Raw genomic sequence first — 12293 nt, 5'->3', positions numbered from 1 at the left:
CTAAGAAACGAAAGAATTCCCTGAAAAGTTTTAGCAAGATTAGAGAGAAAGAAATGCTGGGGCCTAAGGATTCAAGAAATTTATACTGTTTTGCTTGTCGCTTGTCTTTGCTGCTTTTCTATTTACTACATTTAATTTTATGTCATACAAAAGAGAAATTTGTTAGCTAACAAGAAATAAAAAGTGCAAATTTCTTATTCTCCCAGTTACAAACAATCCCATCCGGTATTAATTGTGAGGTTTTCTTTATAAAATGGGGTAGGATGCCAGACCGGCCGACTGGGAGCAGGAGAGGCACCTCAGGATATTTTCATTTCCACTGTCCTGAATGTAGGCTTGATGGCTTCCATTACAATGTATACGTGTTTACATTCCACAGAGTGAAAACAGTGACGTGGAACACAAGACTGCTGTAAGATAAGGTGCGGCACTGCACTTTGGCACACTTAAGACCAAATAACATGTCTCACATTTCCTTGAAAATACATGCTTTATACATCAAACTCTTAACAGAGATCTGCGCTACAAAATGAACATATTTTTGAAAAATCCATTTTTCTTACTTTTTGATATCCCACCTCTGATCACTGACGCTCAAGAGGGGCGGGGGGGGGGGGGGCGCCGCTGTCAAATTTTTCCCCGGTACGGACATATTGTAGATCCGGGGCTGATGGTAGGCCAGAGATTTTGAAACCTAATTTTAAATTGTAAGTCATTTCAAGGGGCGGGTGTTGGCTGTGACCACAATTTATTGATCATAAGTTGCTGTTCTGTTGTTTGAAACTGAAGAAATTTTAAAAAGGTAGCAAATGAAGGATATGCGATCTGGACAATAAGGGAAAATGAGAGGCAGCTGAGAGTTTCAGACGGAACATTAGGCAACGATTGACTAGAGTAGAAGACGCAAGGGCATCTTTAAGAGATGAAATATGGAAGGCAGCAGAGGATCAAACAGATAAAAAGACCGGGCCAAGTGGAAATCCTTGGATCTCATAGTACTGAATTTAATCGATGAAAGGAGAAAATACAAAAGTGCAGCAAATGAAGCAGGTGAAAGAAAATAGAAACATCTACAAAAATGAGATTGACAGAAAGTGCAAAATGTCTAACTAGGAATGGCTAGAGGGCAAGTGTAAAGATTTGGAAGTATATCTCAGTAGGGGAAAGATAGTTACCACCTATTGAAAAGTTAAAGAGGCCTTTGGAGAAAGGGTAAGCAGCTGTATGAATAACAAGAGCCCAGATGGAAAACACGGTACTAAGCAAAGAAGGGAAAGCTGAAAGGTGGAGGAAGTATCCCATGTATCTGTCCTATGGGTTGCCAGCAGCATTTTCTCTGGTGTTTCTGCAGTTTCTGCAGTTTCGTTTTTGCAACGTGTAGCTGGAGTCAGCCCAAACAAATCCTGCTCATCGCCTCTCACACACGACGCCCACTGTCGATAGAAAGGGTTGATGTTTCTCATTACATACAAAATGATTTTGAAAGCGTAAATTTACAAACCCATTCGAGAGAGCCGTCCCAAGGTAGGATAGCGCGATACTCGTTTTACCGATGTGTCTTAACAGAGACAGTAAAACACGAAGAACAGTCAGCCCTCCAGCAGCGACTCACCAGCCCATCTGCATGGCGGTAGCAGTCAGCGTGCGCCAGGGCACTGCTGGAGTATTCATTATTCTTCGTGTTTTACTGTCCCTCTTAAGACACCTTGGTAAAACGAATATCGCGCTAGGCTACCTTGGGACGGCTCTGTCGGTTGTGCGTGCAAAATTCCACTTTAAGACACATTTTATTTGCAACAAGAAACAAAACGTATTTTCCATCGACACTGAGCGTTGCATAAAAAATGGATAAGCAGCATCTATTTGGGCTCACTCTAGCTACACGTTGAAAAACCGAAATTGCAAAAGTCTGGCGAAACATTACAGAAAGTCCGACTGACGTCTCCTAGAAGAGACACCGTGTGTAAAGGGTCTATGCAAGAGACATGGAAGCAACTTCATAGAAATGGAAGATGACGTAGATGAAAATGAGATGGGAGATACGATGCTGCGAGAAAATTGACAGAGCCCAGAAAGGCCTAAGTGCACACAAGGCTTCGTGAGTAGATTACATTGCGCCAGAACTATTTATAACCAGCCACGACCATACCACTCCATCTGTATTACAAAGGCGAAATACCCTCAGACGTGGAGAAGAACGTAAAAAAAATTCCAAACAAAGCAGATGTTGACAGGTGTGCATATTACAGAATTATCAGTGTAATAAGGTATGCAAAATACTAACACAAATCCTTTACAGAATTTTGTTAAGAAATGCGGAATCTGACATCATGGAAGATCATTTTGAATTCCAAAGAAGTGTAGGAACATGCAAGGCAATACTGATCGTACGACTTCTGTTAGAATAGGACGGGAAAGGAAAGATTACCTGAGCATCTTCCAGAAAAAGGAAGGGTGGTGAGGCACACGCACACAAGACAGGTCCCAGTAATTACTGCTATCAAAGAGTTATTTTTTAGTTTACAAACAGAGAGAACTCAAAGAAATTAACCCAGTACAAGACCATAATAAGTGTAACAGTTTCATGACAAAGAAATTAATTTGGTTCATCAAAACACTAGATGGTTGAAAAACAAGATAGATGAGCTTCTTGCATTATTATTATTTCTTTTCCTTTAGCTTTAGCTTGTTTTGCTTCTTGTTTAGCTGAGACTAACTGTACTCCTTTTGACTTTGCCGAGGGTGAATCTGAGTTAGTTTCAGGTTTTAATATTGAATATGGTGCGGGAAGGGAAAAATGTTCTGTGCTTCTCTGAACACCATGTAGCCACAGGGAGGAGAAGTTAAATATCAGGGATTAGACTTGCATTATTCTTGTGTAGAGTTAACATGGGAAAAGGAGAAGTTGCAGCATACCTAAAAAGTTGGACACAAAGTCAAAAATATTGGAACAAGTAGTTTTTGTGTTGATCAGGACTAGAAGCATGTGCTTGTGAGTTCTTACTGCAAAATACTTCTTTGATAATGTAACAGTTTACAGGTCCAGTCTACGAAGATTTCAGCTATTTTTGAGGAATCTAGAAGTATTATCAAGGTGTCAGACAAGAAGAAACAGTAGTTTATGGTGATATCAGTACAGATTTCTTAAACGATATGGACAGGGAGAATGAACTAAAATTATTATTTGGGTGTTTCAACATAATTTCATTAGTCAATACTTAAAGTAGTGAGCAGCAAAATAGTAGGATACTGACAACTATTTTTATAGACACTGTTCAGGCTGAAAGAATCAATGTGCACCCAGCTGCAAATAGACTCTCTGATCGTGATGCACAGTTAATATAAATAAACAGTATGGACCTTACAAATAGGAGGCAGGTTCATTCAAAGCATAGAGGCTTATTGATGAGTACAGATACAGTGTTTTCAGAGTAAACTAAAAGGTGCTTTGGGATGAGGTGTATGTAGAAAAAGATGCTAATGTTGAATTCAGTTTATTCCATAGTAAATTCACGTCAATATTTGAAGCGAAGATCGTGAGATAAAACCATATGTGACATTGGCAAATGGCAGAGAGGACATCCAGTCAGTGAACAAGGTTCTGTAACAATTGAACTAAATGCTAATGTTGTGACTGATAATTCATGAGTTGCAAATATGTTTAACTACCACTTTCTAAATGTAGCAGCAAGTGTAGGATGAAATGGTTTAGTTGAAGAAGCGAGAGAATATATTAAAATTGTCATTAAACAAAACCATAAGGAACTATAAGTAGCATGAACATCCTTCACTAATATTAGTACAGTTATAAAAATTCTATAACACAAAAGTTCTTGTGAGGTAATGAAATTTCAAACGAATTCTGAAACGTGCTTCCAACTTCATAAGTAATGTCTTTAGTGATATATGCATTGCATCACTGGCCCGAGGAATTTTTCCACATAGGTTAAAATATGCAATTATTGAACAACTTTATAAGAAAAGTGACAAGACAGACTTCCTGTTTCCTCAATGACAGCTTTTTCCAAAATATTCAAAAAATAATGCATTCAAGAGTAGTCACGCACTTGTGGAAACAATTTACTTAGCTTATAAGAGTTTGGATTCCAGAAAGATGGCTCCACTGAGAATGCTACTTATACATTCATTCATCATATAGTAAAAGCCTCAAATAATAATATACCGCCAGATAGTATTTATTGTGATCCCTCCAAGGCCTTCGATTGGAGATCACGATACTATCTCCAAGAAACACAAGTATTATGGAATTTATGGCTTTACACACACTGGTTTGAATCATGCATGACAAACAGAATTCAAATGTTATGCTGAATAATTCAGACAATCTCGGAAAAGTAGAGAATGTTAGTGGTTCAGGTAAAATCACAAAGGGAGTCCCATAACGTTCAATTTTGGATCAGCTCCTATTCCTTATATATATGAATGCCCTACCACTTCAAATTCAATAAGATAAATTGATACTTTTTGTGGAAGATACTTGCGTTATAATAAATCCCATTAGAGAGAAAGCAACAGAGGAGTTAGTAAACGACATTTTCCAAAGGGTTATTGAGTGGTTCTGTGCAAATCGACTCTCCCTAAATTTTGAAAAAACACTCTACTTTCAGTTTTGTAGAAAAAATAGTCATACTGATAATGGATTTAGCACATGAGCAGGAGTCAGTAAGTAGGGCAGAATGCTCCAAATTTTTGAGTGTACATATTGATGAAAATTTGGACTGGAAGAAACATGTTACTGAACTTCTCAAACAGTTAAATTCAGCTTCTTTTGATCTTTGTATAATTGTTAATATTGGAAACAAACGTATAAACCACCTGACATATTTTGCATATTTCCACCTAGTAATGTTGCACAGAATAACTTTCTAGGGCAACCTATCACTTAGAAAGAAAGTAGTCATTGCACAAAAGTGGATAGTAAGAATAATATGTATTGTTCACATGCAGATGTCATGTAGGTATCTTTTCAAAGACATAGGAGTAGTGGGATAAACCTGGTTCATCGTCACTTTATTTCTGTGGTTTGCATTCATTTAGGAGCAAGCATACATTCAGAGGCAAAATAAGTGTTGCACTAACTGATAAGCCTTTCTTCTGCGAAACCCCCACTCTCCTCTCACCCCTCTCCTCATCCTCTTCCACCCCACTGGGATATCTTTAACCCTCCCTCTCACTGATACAAGAATACTCTTGATATCAAATTAATTGAGTAATTAATTAAATAAGTCGATTAATAACGCACTCCCCTCTTAGGAATTCCCCAGACCTTCCCTCCACCACTTCCCTTTCCCACCATCTGGAATTGGCTATACTCTACTGTTCAAATACTGCACAGTACCACTCCATCTGAAACAGTGTTCAGTTACAGCCCAATACTCTACTGTGTGGATATTGTACTATACTATCCTGTCCAAATATACATCCAGGTATGGCACTGTGCAGCACATTCTGGCTATATGGGTCCTGTCTCATACATTTGTAAGACACATTCCATACAAAATAGTGCCATTGGGCTAGCACTTACATTGGATTGCAAGTATAACCAAATTTAGAATGTATGACAGAAACATCACGTGACTGGAAGTGCAGTCATCTTGGATCTTTACAGTATAAAAGGATCAGTCTTCTGTGGTAGTTGGAAGTATCAACATGGATTCCACCAAAATGCCTTACATGCCTCAGCTACTAGGGATAAGGACAAGACCAGTTGTCGAACGCTTTGCTTTATGGTTTCTGATGGACAGTTTTGTTTCTGACATTGGCACACCAGAAATTATACGCTCCTTAACAAGAAGGATTTAAAAGTTCTTACTTCTGTTACAGTAACGGTTTGCGATAACACTATCGTTGTTAAGATCTGTGATGAAGTGGACTAACAACAGCAGTTAAAGAAAGGACGATCTATAATGTTAAAGAAGGCAATGTGTGGCTCATTTATTATCTACACAGTAAATTCTCCCAGTTCGTCACCGCAATACATGCTGTCAAGAAGCAGCTACATTTTCTCTTGCACAGAAGCGACAGTGTGACTGCAAGAGGAATATTCGAAAAAATCCGTAAGGAAGCACTGGAAACCATTTATAGGAAATATAAAGTGGAATTAGCTGACATTAAAATGGATGTTTTAATGGATGAGCTGGTACTTGTAGGCGACTATTGCGTTTTGGATTTGGACATAACGCAAGATTTTGCGAGCATTTGTAATAAAATCGAGGTGTGCGACTGCCTAATATCAAACCACAACTTCACGAAAGAAGGAGACAGCCAGGGAAACAGTAGTGTGATTGTGCGCAACGATAATACAGTTGCAATAGACTATTTAATGTGGATGACCTCCAGCTGTAGAATAAAGATTTATAACGTATTTGCATGTCAAATCACAAGCCCAAGTGAGAGCAAAGTTATTGGTAATCACCTAATAGATTTTACAAAGTGTCCATATATGCGATTGCAAGAACCTTTTACGTCCTCCTTCGCTAAACAACATTGTATTTCCAGACTGGAAGCTACAGTATACAACTACAGAATGGCAGTCAATTTTCTGTCGCTGCCTCTACAGGAACACTCGCGATTGTATATACTGCCACTTCCAGGGACCGAGCGAGGTGGCGCAGTGGTTAGACAGTGGACTCGCATTCGGGAGGACGACAGTTCAATCCTGCATCCGGCCATACTCATTTAGGTTTTCTGTGATTTCCCTAAATCGCTCCAGGCAAATGCTGGGATTGTTCCTTTCAAAGGGCACGGCCGACTTCCTTCCCCGTCCTTCCCTAATCTGATGAGACTGATGACCTCGCTGTCTGGTCTCCTTCCCCAAACAACCCAACCCCACTTCCTGGCCTGAGGCATAAGTGAATACCCAAGCAGCTCCATGCCGACAGAGTCTGCCAGTCGCCCGTCACTGCTCCCCAGCCATCGGCCCAGAGTTTGATTCTGGACGAAGCCAAAACCTGTTGCAAAGTCAGATGACGCCGCTGGTTCACATGTGCCCAACAGCAGAACCACTTCCAGTGTGTTAGCCGCCACCACCGAATCAACTCCCATCATGCTAGCAACGCCAGGCCATCGCACCACATCCTGAACAACTCCTGTATTCCGCACGGCTATTTTCTTGCCTTCATCGCCTGCTGCGCCGAGTGGAAACGTATCGAGCTGATGCCAAACAGTGCCAGAGTTGAAGATGTAATGGATTTAGTAAGACTTGTTTGTGTTCATGCACAGTTTGCCTGTAGCTTCCCACAATGTCACTCCTGCCCCACAAGCCATCAAAAGATACTAGGACACCCCATATGCCGGCCGTTGTGGCCGAGCGGTTCTAGGCGCTTCAGTCTGGAACCGCGCGACCGCTACGGTCACAGGTTCGAATCCTGACTCGGGCATGGATGTATGTGATGTCCTTGGGTTAGTTAGGTTTAAGTAGTTTTAAGTTTCATGGGACTGATGACCTCAGATGTTAAGTCCCATAGTGCTCAGAGCCATTTGAACCATTTTTTTACATGAGCAACAAACAAATGATTACAGTCACAAAAACTGGACGATTTACACAAAAGAAAGCGCTTCACAAATAGAGCATAGAGTCATTGGTCACCTCTGGCCCCTATGCAAGCTGTTATAAGAGCTTGACATTGATTGATAGACTTGCTGGATATCATCCTGCGGGATATCGTACCAAATTCTGTCAATTGATGAGTTAGATCATCAAAATCAATACATGGTTGTAGTCTCCTCCCCATAATACTCCAAATATTCTCTTTTGGGGAGAGATCCAGTGACCATGGTGGCCAAAGTAGGGTTTGGCAAGGAGGGAGACATGCAGTAGAAACTCTAGCTGTGGTGGGTGAGTGTTATCTTCCTGAAATGTAAACCCTGGACAGCTTGCCATGAAGGGCAACAAAGCAGGTCGTAAAGTATCGTCGATATACACCTGCGCTGAAAGGGTGCCGCAGATGATAACCAAAGGGTTCCTCCCATGAAAATTAATTGCATCCTGGACCATCACTCCTGGTTGTCGGGCGACAATCAGGTTGGAATCCCACCACTGTCTGGGGCATCTCCAGATATGTCTTCCGCCTGGAATCTCATTGAGTGGAGTATAATTGTCTCCACTGATGAGTTCTGCTTCGAATTAAGCCCCAATGACCAGCGAAGACGTGTCTAGATGTGTCCCATACAGTGGTGAGGTACCAGCATCATTGTCGCACATCATAAGGGGTAATAACCGTTTCATAGCAGGACCACTTTGGTCGACATCCTTACACCACAGCGCTACATCGAAGATATTCTACTCCTCGACTTGTTGCTCTTCATGGCAGGCCATTCAGGGCTGACATTTCGGCAAGACAGTGCCCGCCCGCACATGGCGAGAGTGTCTACTGCTTGTCTTCGTCGTTGCCTTGGTCAGCAGAATCACCGGATCTGTCCCTGACTGACAACGGTTGGGGAATTATTGGCAGGGCGCTCCAACAATCTCGAAATTATGCCAGTCTAACGCATCAGTTGACGTAATTTGGCACGATATTTCTCAGGAGATCTTCCGAAAACTCTACATAATTGCTTCTGTAGGATCGAAGTGTAGACTAATGTGTTACTGACTTGTGAAGTTCTTTCCCTTGAATAGAACATTGAATTATTCTGAAACTGTAATCATGTAGTTGTCTGTACATGTACATCACATATGCCGATTTCCGTCCCATTCAGATAATTTCTTTGTGGTACGTGGTGTTTTGGTCTTTGAGATTACTAGTTCACATGTTTGTGGAATAGTACACTGTAGGATATGAGTACTTTGTTGAAATCAGGAACAGCTTTCGCCTGTTGCTAGAAATCTTGACCTAACCTTGAGATAATCTGTACAAGAAATAACATTAATAATTTAAAAGATCAAACACTGCACGAGTTAAGTACTTCTCGTATTCCCGAAAAGCATCATGTTATTGTCTTTTTCGAATGTGAATATTAATGTAGGTATTTCAGGTAATGTTTCGGAAAATTGACAAAAGTAATTTGCCGGCCGCGTGTGGTCTAGCGGTTCTAGGAGCTCAGTCCGGAACCGCGCTACTGCTACGGTCGCAGGTTCGAATCCTGCCTCGGGCATGGATGTGTGTGATGTCCTTAGGTTAGTTAGGTTTAAGTAGTTCTAAGTTCTAGGGGACTGATGACCACAGATGTTAAGTCCCATAGTGCTCAGAGCCATTTGAACCATTTGAACAAAAGGAATTTGCCCCCTTGCAGCAAAATATAAAACCACAATTGCAAGGCAAGAGAGGCGCAGCACACTTGAAAAACACCACGTAAAATAACTCTGTAAATATTTGCTATTGATAATGAGAATACCTTCTCAAAACGCTCCACATTACAGGGGTCGCTCTCTTCTAAAATCTCAAGACGTCGATTTTTGTTTTTCGGCTTAAAATTTTCTCTTTAATGTCTACTTTGTTGTAATTTTTATTCCGAGTTCTCCAGAAACCCGTTATGGAGTTACAAGACGATTTGCAAAAAAGCTGTCTTCGAAAACCTTTCACAGTGTGTAACGCCGTAAATGCATATCCTCCTATTTCCATCTATTGTACTATAAATTCTTTTCCTTTATTTGTTACCTGAAGATATGACATATCTGTGTTTTTATATATTGTAATTGTTTTACTGTTTGAATATACATATATTTATGCATTTATGTCGATGTATAATTAGTTTGTTTTGTAAATATTATTTGTATTTGTACACTGGGTGTGGCCAAGGGAAAACTATGGTATCGAACGATTAAATCGATAGGTCGTGTGGAGAACCAGAGTGTTTAGGATCTCTGGTAGTGTTAGCTCTGCCACATGGAGCGCGGGCAGGGAGAGTCTGGCTGGAGTAGGGCGGTGGAGCAGGTGTGTTGTGTGACGCTCCCGCGAGTTGCCGCGCTTTCGGGGTTTGGCAGCATGTAATTGCGCTCGATTTGCTATGATAGTTTCTGACACGGTGTCACGGACGGGAAGCATTAGCTGGCGCACATCAAGAGCCCGTTTCGCCTGGTGACAGTGTCGAGAAGAAGGCGCGCCAGCATCCAGCTTCTGCAACAGCGACGGCCGACAATGAGTGACTGTCGCCACCTCCTCGACCAACGACTTCAAACCTTCAATCAACCAACAAGGAAGACTAGAAGCACGTTAAGTTTTAGAACTGTCTGGCAGACCTCAGCTTTTAAAATTGTTCCATTTGCCTAACTAAATTACAGCACCTTAGCATGAATCTTTGTTGCTCATTGTCCCAATTGCATTACCAAGCAGGGTCCCTTCCTTTTTCCGGAATGAACTCGAGTGTCGTTGAAATCCAAACGCCAGCATTAAAGTAATATCATTCGATTTCACTGCTTTAATTTCAGAGTTCAGTTATGGTATTCATAACTGGCTACAATATTTAGATTACACAAGCACAAATTAAGAGTGCGAGTTTTGTTACCATATTTTAGCTTACCTGTACCTGCAGCTCAGCTTGGTACGTACTAAATTTTACTACTGTTAATTGTTCAGAATCATTTAATTCAAGTTCAAAGTTAAATCTCTTGTTTCTAAATTGCGTAGAGTCAAGTAGCCCAAGAGTAACCTTATTTTATTGAATTTCGCAGTGCTTCAGAAACAAAGTTCACTATTAATTTCGGTTACTAAATTAACTTTCAATTTTCCGGTTTTATTAATTCTTTTGCTAAATTAAGTCAGAGTGTAGCGAAATTTATTACTTCTGACAAACATTCAGTTTTCACACAACACGTGTCAACCTTCAGTTGCCAAGCTTTTAGTGCTAAATATATGTGCATTAATCTTTCATGTTCCGTTATTATAGTAGTTGTCCATGGGACTGGCGACCGTAATTTTCCCCAAATCTCAAATATCTAATTAACGCCAATTAATTGTTAACGTAACGACCGCACATTTACTTTATTTATTAACTTTACCACTTTTCAAAATTAATTTCCTCCAATTTCATTTGCATTTTTCCTTTCATTTAGATGTAACCCTTTCCTCCCTCTTTCCCGAGTGATTAACTTCGGTGACGATTGCTTTTCCCAAATTTCCATTAGGTACACGCGGTTTAATTTTTCACTGTCATTAAGGTCGATAAGTGAGGGGGAGGTTATAAGTGGAATCAAAATAGTCGACATGTAATTTCAACGACGGCTTAACAACATTAAGGGGATTATAAACGTATCCGAATTTGAGATCGGAGCAGCCTGTTACAAATTCTGTACACAAGCGAAAGAAAAGTACATCCAACGTACAGAGCAGTGGGTGACAGAAGCTGCCAAGCAGGTTCGTAGGACAACCATGGCCACGTGGAAGATGGAGGAGGACCTCGTTTTGGATCTGTAAGGATTGCTGTGTGGTGCAGGGATTGCTGACTGGAGCTATGTTTCCCTCAATTACAAAAAATGTAACCCAAATCTTTCAACGTGCTTTTTTTCCGAAACCGAATTTCCCAAATTGGCGAGAAACATAACTTGACAACGGTACATATGATTTTCATCCGAAGTTGATGCTGGAATTCCAAATTAAATTGTTTATCAGCGTACGTAGCCGTTTCTACTTATCTTCAGAAAAACTGTTTACAGTGCACGATTTTGTGGCACAGAAAACATTTGTTTCATCACGTCACCATTTTGTTAAAACTTAATATTTATCCTATGTATGCTGATAGAAAATATACTGAAAAAGACTTACAGAAAATTATTGTGTTACAGGTGCTTCGAGAATTGCCGCCGATGACCAGTGTTCTGGCAGCAAGGGGTTCCTTCCACCTAGCGCCGCGGTTACACACAGCGTCCGATGTGGACGCAAAAATGATTCCTTAAAGACAAAAGTATGATAAATTATATAGTCCCATCAGATTTAGCGTTAGACTTTATTTCACTTAGAAAAAATCACGAAAATCGCCTATTTTTAATGCATTCAAACAGGGCCACACACTTAAGCGTGAGATAAACGTAACTAGTAGAGTATTTCATTATTTATATCATGAATGACACGGAATGAGATTTTCACTCTATAGCGGCGTGTGCGCTGATATGAAACTTCTTGGAAGAAAAGAAATGTGTGCCGTACCGAGACTCGAACTCTGGACCTTTGCGTTTCGCGGGCAAGAGCACTTGCCCGCGAAAGGCAAAGATCCTGAGTTCGAGTCTCGGTCCGGCACACAGTTTTAATCTGCCAGGAAGTTTCATAAATGACACAGTTTTAGGCTTTCCTAAAACATCCTTAGTGATGAACTAAATTTTTTTAAAAAATGGCATCGTG

Source organism: Schistocerca cancellata, chromosome 1 (assembly GCF_023864275.1).
Source record: "Schistocerca cancellata isolate TAMUIC-IGC-003103 chromosome 1, iqSchCanc2.1, whole genome shotgun sequence".
NCBI classification, from domain to species: Eukaryota; Metazoa; Arthropoda; class Insecta; order Orthoptera; family Acrididae; genus Schistocerca; species Schistocerca cancellata.
Note: the sequence above shows the minus strand (reverse complement) of the source record.